The following is a 10,545-nucleotide window of genomic DNA, read 5'->3' on the forward strand; positions in this document are numbered from 1 at the left end:
CGCCAACTGTCGTTGCCTATTCGACGGTACCTCGGAGGAGGAATCCTCACGAGGGGGAGAAGAAGTAGGGGCAATAGGGCGGAGAGCACACTGGACGGTGGTATGCGATTTACCCAGCTTCGGAACACCTGCACGAGGACAGGGCCTACTGCTACTTGTCTGGAATTATCTGGGCGCTTGCGCGTTGTTACAATGGTTGTGGTTGTGCCTCTAGGGCTCCCAGGATCCGGCTTATATAGGCGCACGGATCTAGGGTTTACATGGAGAGTCCTAGCCGGAATACAAGTTGCCCAATTACGGTACAATATCTTGCCATGTACGTCAAGGATCCGCCTTCTATCCTGGCCATGCTGGATCCGGATACTTTATGGGCCTCCACGGATCCGGCCTCTTCGTAGGTCGGTTGAGATCCGGCTCCTTGTTCCTGTGCTGGACTTCATCCTTCATGATCAACAGCAACTGGGCCGCCTGATGGGCCACATGCCACCATCACCGTCTGTGGGCCACCCGGGCTTGCCGGATCCAGGCCATGTCGTTGATATACCCATAAAGTATACCCACAACACCTGGATCTGAGTCACATTCTGCCCGCACAGACGGGCAAGTGCTTCCTGCAGAGCACGAGCGAGTCCGTCCAGCCAGTTGTTCCCCGGATGGAAAAGTGGATCCTCTCGGACATGGGAGGCTCCATCTTGCCTCTCAGATCCGCAACGACAACCCACTGTAGTTCCCCTCCGGGCTGGTCGTTGACTTGAGTTCCGAAGAACTCCGGGTGCGGGCGCTCGAGATACTCAGACAAGGCATCCAAGTCCCTCTCGAAAATCAGGCTCCCGCCATTGCCCAGCTGGTAAAACTTGGTGTTGTTGACTTGCTCCATCTGTAAGTGAATTGGATAAGTAAGTTAGAGAAGTGCAAGTGTGTCAAAATTTTATGTATAATTTCAAAGGAAAGTAAGGCATGAATTTCACATTTTGAAAAAGATCTCAAGGGTAAGAGTGTGAATAAGTTTTTCACAAATATTCACTTCACTTGTTTTGGAAACTAAGTTTTTCAGACGTCCATTCTAACTAGGGCCTCCTAAGGTCAACAATGGCTCTGATACCAACTTGTCAACACCCGGATTTTTAAGTCCAGATGCCTATTATGCCATACATCGCAATCCCATGAAGATTGTTTTTGTGAGACATAATAAGTTCATATCACAGCACATCATTCATTACAACCCATAATATTCTTACATCAAAGGATCACATGATCCAGTCTCAATACAACAGATGATCTAAGGATCAATTACAAAACACATAGTGGAAATACATAGAAGTGGTCCATCTATTCCACAGGCAACGCTTGACGTCAGGAGATGAGCCTAGTTGTCATAGACGTCCTGCTGTCCATCATCCTGATACTGCTGCTCTTCTTCATAGTCTGGCCATTTGAATAGCCAGGGACAAAGCCATGAGTACTTTAAAGTACTCGCAAACTAATACTAGAGTAAGCACTTTTAATTATAGCAATGGGGGTTCTAAGATCTAGGTTTATTTGCATAAAGTCAATTTTATTTCATAAGCACTTTAATAAAAGACTCCTCATTTGCCTAACTTAACTCAAGTGGGAACATTAGTGTCATTCCCACAACTTTGTTGTGATCAAGTCAAATTCACCTTTCAATTCATCATTCATTGTTAGAAAACATCTGACAACGGAACAGTATGGCCATCCAACCGTCCATAACCGCGGACACGGCTATTCGAATAGGTTTACACTCTGCAGAGGTTGTACACTTGTGCCACAACATTTGATTGCATCCGTCAGGGATAGCCCTGAATAATCATACTCAGTATGCGGATCATCAACCATTCACCTTTCACTTACATACCTTAGTATAGGCACCTCCCCCATGAGTTTGGCCTCCCAGTGATAGAAATCTGCTAGCCTGGGAACTGCACAGGGCTTGGGTAGGACATTCACCTCATATTCACGTCATTTCACATTTCACGGAGGCAGCCTCGGCATAACCCCTATGACGCTTGTTTAGAGGGAACCCATACTAAAGTGCATAAGTTTCTAGTCAAGCCCTACCCATAATCAGGTATTGCGGGGGTACTCTAAAATTGGAATGGTATCGCATCCGAATCCAATCATCAGTTTTTGTCAAATTCATCATGTCATTCAGGTCATATTCACCTTAAAAATCTTTCAATAGAATGACTCATCATTCCAAGGTTTTCAAAGTCATTTGATTTCACATGTTCCCATCTAGAGTAATCAATTTTAGTTTTAGTACTAGCATCTAGTCATGAGGGGTGCTAGCTAACTTGTAGCTCTCTAGGCTAAATTTCATACTCTTGTAGTACTCTATACTTAGACCAAAGTTAACTATAAAAGTAAGCTTTGATACCCAAAGTAAAATCTTGTAAGGATAAAAACTTGGGATTGGATCATTAAACATAACGTAATAGTGCAATGGTGCCTTGCTCTAGGAGAGCTTTGCATTAGGGTAGCTTGCAAGAGTATAGCTTGCCTTGAGTGGTACAGTGATCAAAGTTTTCTTCTTCTTCCTCGTAGAAGACTTCCTCCTCTTCGAAGCCCTCGGTACTAGCGTCTATAAACGGATACGAGGTATACAATCACCAAACAAATCTTAAGCACTATACTTTAACACACAAAGGGATCACACAAACAATCCTATCATCTCAACATTATTAACATGGTGATTGGTTTTATTTTCTTTTTAAGAAAAATAATTTCCTCTCATTGAAAATATTTATGAGAGTTTCTATTTATTTCCTTTGAGAAATAATTTCCTCTCATTGAATCTTATTAAGGTTTAATATCCTTAAATGATAAAGCATGAACATATGTTGACCAAGGTCAACACTTCATATTCATCCATTTGAGGAATTGATTTAAATGAGATCTATATCTCATACAATTTAAATACTATCTGGAATAATTTAATATCACAAAGTAATTAAATATGAGATTCTAACTACTAAGCTATTATCTCATATTGAATTACTTGAGACAATGATTTTAATGAGAAATACCTCTCATAGTATTTAAGAAATAACTTTGGGTAATTTAAATGGACTAGAAATGGCCACATAGCCATTATTTTGCTCTAGCCCATGATCATGGTAAACACCACTGTCATATTTTTACATATTCATGTAGAGTATTGGAAATGTGAATTTTGAGAGTTGGAATCAACTCAAAATAACTCATGGTTGATTTTAAATAATATTTGAAGTTTGAAAAGGTACTGCCTTGTTATTTTTACTACATGAATTCTACAATGAATCTAGGGTTGATACCAGTGTAGTTGGCTAGATAATTTTATCAGCCTTCCAGAGATATAAAATTCATCCAATTTGGCTCAGTAGATTTTGTTCTATTCAATTTTGAATATGGCACCAGTATTGAATTCAAACTAAATGATTTAATTCGAATTTCAACTGGAGGGCTCGCGTGGGAAAATTAACGGGCCAGAGAGAAAAATAAGAAAAGGGTTGGCCCACTGCGTGTCTCGCACGAGCAGGCCGCCTGACAGTGGGCTCCACTGGTCAGTGAGTCTTAAACAGCGAAACGGTAAGATCAAATGTGAGCCGCAGGATTAGACGACGATCGAACGGCTCACGCTCGTCGTCGTCGACGGCGAGCGCAACCTCACTGGCGGCGAGCACTAGGGGGTCGGAGGCTCACCGGAGATCCGGCGGTCATCGGCGTTGATGCAAGGCGGCATTGTCGATGACGGCGAACCTCCTGGTACCGGCGGCGTCTCCTGGGGCCGCTCCTAGCTCCGGCTCCTTCTGCGGCGGCTCCACGGCACTCCGGCAACAAATTGATGGGCTACGGTGTAAATTGGGGCGTGGCTGTGCTCGAGGAGGATCAGAGATGAGAGGAGAAGTGAATGGGGTGAGGAATTGAGGCGGGGGTGGCCTCCTTTTATAGTTGCGAGGAGGTCCCGAGGCGCATGGATGAGGTCGACCATGGCGACGGCGTTTGGAGCTGCGAAGGGGCAAAGCATGGACGCTGCGCTGTGCACGGTGTCATGGCGAGCAGGACAGGCGTCACGGCGCAGGAAATGGCGGTCTCCTGCGATGGTGAGGTCATCATGTTCTGGCAGGCCGTGGCGGACGACGGCAACGAGGGCGACGGTGAAAAGGCACGGGGGAGAGAGAGAGGGCGTGTCTGGCGCGTTGCTGGTGTCATGGTGACTCTCCGAGCGGGCGCTGATGGCGAGGCGCGGTCGGAGCTGACGGGGCGACGTCGCGCTCTGGCACGCCCGTGCGTCGCGACCATGCGCGCACTGGCATCACTGGCGGTCCTGGGCGAGTCCTGTGCTGGCTTCTTCTCGGTCAACAGCGTGGACGAGGAGGTGCAAGGGAGTGAGGGGAGTCTCCAGGACATGGTGCTGCAGGCTGGAGAGGGATGGAGAGGGAGATGGCCGGGTGTGTGCATGTGCTCATGGCATGGCCAGTTCTGGTCATGTCTCTACCTTGACCAAGGGTGCAAGTGGATGGTTCTGTCCAGGGATACCAGAGGGAGTGAGTGGTGACTTGATCATAGATGGTTTAGTCCAGAAACCAGTGGATAAGAGAGTGTATTAAGTTTGCAGTTTTGTGCACACCAAGTGTTCGACACAATGGCCGCATGAAGCAAATTTTTGAATTTGGCCAAAATATTTTATGGAGATGAATCAAATAATATTTGGCACATAATGGTGGTCTTTGTTTGAAAAGTGGAGGTGATTTGTGAAAATCCAAAATAGGCATGATCTTAAATCTGCTTTGATGTTGAATCTTGGCTTGATCATATTAAGCAATTGAGAATGAATTTGCTATGTTGGTCTTTACCAAAATTGTTCATCTTGATGAGTTCTTGGATGAGGTGCAAAGAGTTGAGAGAGTTTAGTTTAAAAGTTTCCTAATACAGGGGCTCAAAGTGGGTACCCTGATATAAAAACCAGTTTTGACCATTATCACATGTTGCATCGTTTTGAATTTTCTTTTGATTTGATTTGGGTTTCTTTTACTCAAAAGGTATTATTTTGAGTTTAGTTATGTTTCCAAACCATTGGCACAAGCTAAGATGGCCTAGGTTAGAGTTTTGCAAAAATAGCCATAGGCTCATATGTGAGGTTATTATTTGCATTTTCTCTTTTTCTTCTTTGCTTCTCCTTGATCTTAAATGATCATGGTTTAGGTTTTAGAGATATTTTCAGGCACTTCAAACACATATCATGGAAAAACACAAGAATCAAGCATGAACACTATGCATAGCACATTATCCAATTTAAGTTTTTGTTGGTTCCAAATTTTGGGTAATAGAATCTCCTTCTCTTTATTGATTTGAAATTTTTGGGATGTTACATGGATCCCATCCGAGACTCCAAACAACATTCGAACTCCATTCCAAATTCCATATCTACTTAAAACGACATCAAACCTTAAGTGTGTCACCCTACGGTTCGAGAACTATGCGGACATGATCGAGACTCTTCTCCGATCAATTAATAATAGCGGGACCTGGAGATCCATAATAGCTCCCACATATTCAACGATGACTTATTGATCGAAAGAACCATTTACGTAAAATAACAATTCTCTTTGTCTCACGATATTTTACTTATCCGAAGTTTGATCATCGGTATCTCCATACCTAGTTCAACCTCGTTACCAATAAGTACTCTTTACTCGTACCGTGATATGATATCCCTTGTGGGCCAGTCACATGCTTGCAAGATAATTGGATGTCATTCCACCGAGAGGGTCCAGAGTATATATATCCGTCATTTGGATGGACAAATCCCCCTCTTGATCGACGTGTCTCAACTCTATACTTTCCGAACACTTAATTCCACCTTTATAACAACTCATTTACGAAGTAGTGTTTGGTGTCATCAATGCATCCATCCGGTGTAGGTGATTAACATGATCTCATGGTCGAAGGATTAGGTTACTATGTATATTAAAAGCTTGAAGCACAACGAACTTAATGACTTAATCATATTCTACGCTTACTATGGGTGTATGTCCATCACATCATTCACCTAATGATATGATCTTGTTATTAATAACATCCAATATTCATGATCAAGAAACCATGATCATCTATTAATCAACAAGCTAGTTTAACAAGTGGCTTACTAGGGACTCCTTTATGTTTACAAAACACACAAGTATTAATGTTTCCGGTTAATACAATTATAGCATGAGATGTAAAAATTTATCATGAACACTAAGAAATAACAATAAAAACTTTTATTATTACCTCTTGGGCATATCTCCAACAAAGACAAGCTTTCCTAGCAAGACAAGCTTGGAGCCTTTTTGTGTTTCTTCAGTCTATGTGCGAGGGATTCTAAAGACAAAGTACTATCCTACATGAGATCTAACTAATATTGCCGTTTTATGAAATCCATCACCTTTGTTGGCAATTTTCATGCATGGCGTAGAGTCGCTAAAAATTAAAGATATTATTTGACCTATCTATATTGTGGAGAAAGCGAGGATTTGATGATATAATTGGATAATCTAAGGTGCATGGGCGAAGGTACATGGGCTATCCCTCGTGCACCGGCATGAGGGCACAAATTTTTTCGTGATCAATTAGGACAAAAGTTGACATTATGCACCATGTTAACGCAACAATTGTGCACCATGGACCATAATTTCTCTCTGAAAAGCATCCCAATAAGCATCCATTCTATAATCTGCATGTGAGTGTGCACCCCGCGGCATTTTTTTGGTTAGCTTTGCCTCTGCTGAGGTGACCTAAAAGCAACATGTCTAATTCCGGAGTGAGATGGGTGACCAATCTTATGAACCAGCAGGGTCATACTTAGAAAAAAGAGATGGTAAAAAGATTTTTTATGCCACATGATATTAATGAAATACTTAAAATTCGGCTCTCTAATTATGTCAAGAATGATTTCATCTCATGAACACTAGAGAAGACTGGCTTGTTCTCATTGCATAGTGCCTATAGCCTCTCCCTTGACGGCCGAAACAGTTCTCTACCCAACTCAAGTGTGAGTGCTAATGGAGATAGAAATTTGTGGAAGCTTATTTTGAACGCCAAGATACCTCACAAAGTAAGTATATATTTACATGGATGTTGACTACTAACAACCTTCAAAACTAAAGCCGCCAGTTTCCAAATATCCTCCCTACTTGCAATATATGTGGTTTGAAGACGAAATAGGGAATTATGATACAATGAGCTGCACTAGATTTTGTGCGCTTAGACATTGTTTATCTACCTTACTTGGTTTAGAAAAGGAACCTCCCAACATCGACATAAAAGGAAAAAAACAACAATCAGGGAATCCTCTTTTGTTGTTGCCCAGCTGTTAACAAAGTAAAGAAATAATTCTCAGAGAATCCGGGTGTTGGCTAGGTGCTAACATGGATGCGAGCTTCGTGCAAAATTTCCACAACAACACTTGGGTATGGTTCTAAGAGATCACAATGGCATGATAATTTTCTCAGCATGGGTTTTATATTGCTTTGTCAAATCTGCTGCTATTGGAGAAGCACTTGCATGTCCGGAAGGACTCAAGATGGCTCTCACATGCTCCTCCAGAAATCCGATCTTAGAAATTCATTGCACCTCAATTTTGGGTTCTTTTGAGACTCCTAAACTTGACATGTTTGAGGTGGCTTTGATTTTGAAGGAGTTATATTTGATCGAACCCTCGGATCGCCAAGTGGTCATGAAGAAACTCAGCAGAAGAAGAAATGTAGTTGATAAAGAACTTTATCAATTAGGTTGTAGAGATTTGTATGGAGGCGTGTAGGTCAAAATCGGCTTTGCGTGATTATAACCCTGATATTATTACCTAAGTAATAGGCAACCCCTTTAAAAAATGTGTGATCCATGTGTTACTTATGGCACATATAAATAAATATATAGATTATGAATTTATGACTATACTACATGGAGGTGGTTGTGTGGGAGTATTAGCTCGCCTCCCCCTCTCCCTTCTACATGCATGCAACATTTTTTCTTCTATCCTACATGCATGCAATACATTTTCTTCTCTCCTACATGCATGCGATACATTTTCTTCTCTCCTACATGCATGCAATGAAACGTGCTACTATACAAAATCACCACATCATCAAAGATTTATTTGATTTGAAACTTTTGAAAAAATTATATTTTAAATTGTTAATTCGATTGAAGTTTCGTTCTCACTGTTGGTTTAGTTGCAATGAAAGCTTCAAAACTAAATACCATCTTGACATGTTTTGACAACTAATTTTACGTGCACAATTGTGAACTGATGCACGTAAAATACATACATGAACTTTGTCATTTATCATATTGAATTTCCACGTATTTGCAACATATATGATAATAATACCATGTTTTACATTGATTATGGGGATTTACCAATGCTTCCCTTTATTTGGTTTATAACTCTGCAGAACAGGAAAAACCTGTTTTGTGTATTTTTTTCACTTTTAGAGATTTAATCGGAGTCAAATTACCTGAGATTTTTGGAGCGTCATTTTTTCATCGAGAGAAGCACCCTGGAACCTGGAAGCACACCTGCATGGGCCTGAGGCCCAAAAGAGACCAGATGGCGTGCTCAAACATCTTGGGCGCGCCACATGCACTCTTTCGGCCGTCGATCATCCAAATCGCGTGATCTTTTCGTCTACCGACGTATTTTGACCTAAAAATCACTATATATATGAACCCGAAGAGTTCTTGGGAGGATAGCGCCGCAGAAAGACATAAACACGAAAATGGAGGCTGCAACAGAGAAGATTGGAGGGGGAAACTCCGCCGGGATCACCGCCGGAGGGATCTCCACCTTCTCCAACGCCTTCATTATCATCACCATGATCAAGGGAGAGTAGTCCACCTCTAGACTATAGGTTTTTGACAGTAGCTTGATCTGTTTCTCTCATGTTCTTCATAGTTCCTAGTGCCATATGATCTACCTCACATGATTATGGCCATATTTGTAATACCTATGTGGTGGATCCTTATTCTATGATATTGTGCTATGAGATCTGATCGTATTATGTGTAAGGTGTATTGATAGATGCATATTATGTACCCCATTTTTAAGTATTTGCTCTGATCCAACATCTATGCAAGAGCGTGTTGGGGTGACGTGTGTATTAGATGTAGTAGCATGGTTTTATGATTGAATAGTGACAACAAATTCATGATCTATTATGGTTTTCCTTTTCCTTTTGCTACCTTACTAGGGATAAAGTGAATGCATGTGCTATGTTCGTAACGTGACAAAAGTGATGATCTTGTTTGGTCAATGTGCCATATTTGATATTCAAACATCATGTCAAAGTACTTATGACTATACTCTATTAATTCTTAATACAAGATTGCATGGAGTTTTCCCTTTCTTGTGTATATTTTGATTTTTAGGTCAAAATATATATTAATTTTTAGGTTAAAAAATATATATTGATTTTGACCTAAAAATAGGTTAAAATACGTCGGTGGGCGAAAGAATCAGGCCGATTGGACGATCGACGGCCAAAAGAGCCCATGTGGCGGGCCCTAAGTGTTTGGGCGCCACCTGAGGAGTTCTCGGGAGGAGAGTGCCGCAAAAAACACAGAAACACGAAAACGAAGTCTGCAGCAGAGAAGATTGGAGGGGGAAACTCCGCCGGGATCACCGCCAGAGGGATCTCCACCTTCTCCAACATCTTCATCATCATCACCATGATCATGGGAGAGTGGTCCACCTCTAGACTACGAGTTTGTGGCAGTAGCTTGATCTATTTGTCTCATGTTTTTCATAGTTCTTAGTGCAATATGAGCTGCCTCACATGATTATGATCATATTTGTAATACATTTATGGCGGATCCTAATTCTATGATATTGTGCTATGAGATCTGATCATATTATGTGTAAGATGTATTGATAGATGCATATTATGTACCCTATTCTTAAGTATTTGTTTTGATCCAACATCTATGCAAGAGCGGGTGTGGGGTGATGTGTGTATTAAATGGAGTAACATGATTTTAATGATTGGATAGTGACAATATTTTTATGATCTATTATGGCTTTGCCTTTTGTTTTTCTACCTCACTAGGGATAAAGTGAATGCTATGTTCGACACATGACAGTAGTGATGATCTTGTTTGTGCAAGGTAGCATATTTGATATTCAAATATCATGTCAAAGTACTTATGGCTATACTCTGTTAATTCTTAAGACAACATTACATGGAGTTTTCCCTTTCTTGTGGAGTATAAGAGAGATGTGTTGCATCATCTCTATGTTAGGACGTGATGCCCATATTAATTCTGATCTTACGCATACTATTATTTGCACCCTCATATCTCATTGATGAATTACTATTTGTCCGCTACAACTTAAAAGAGAGAATAGTCAAGTGAACCCATGAACCCCGATCCACTTTTTATCATAAGAAACACTTTTATATTGCTTTTATCTTGTTTTCTATTTGCTGCACTATTTTAATCCGAAAATACAAAAATATTTACTTTTCTTATTTGCATCCAAAACACCAAAAACAATCAACATCTTTA

This window comes from Lolium rigidum, chromosome 6 (genome assembly GCF_022539505.1).
Source record: "Lolium rigidum isolate FL_2022 chromosome 6, APGP_CSIRO_Lrig_0.1, whole genome shotgun sequence".
NCBI lineage: Eukaryota > Viridiplantae > Streptophyta > Magnoliopsida > Poales > Poaceae > Lolium > Lolium rigidum.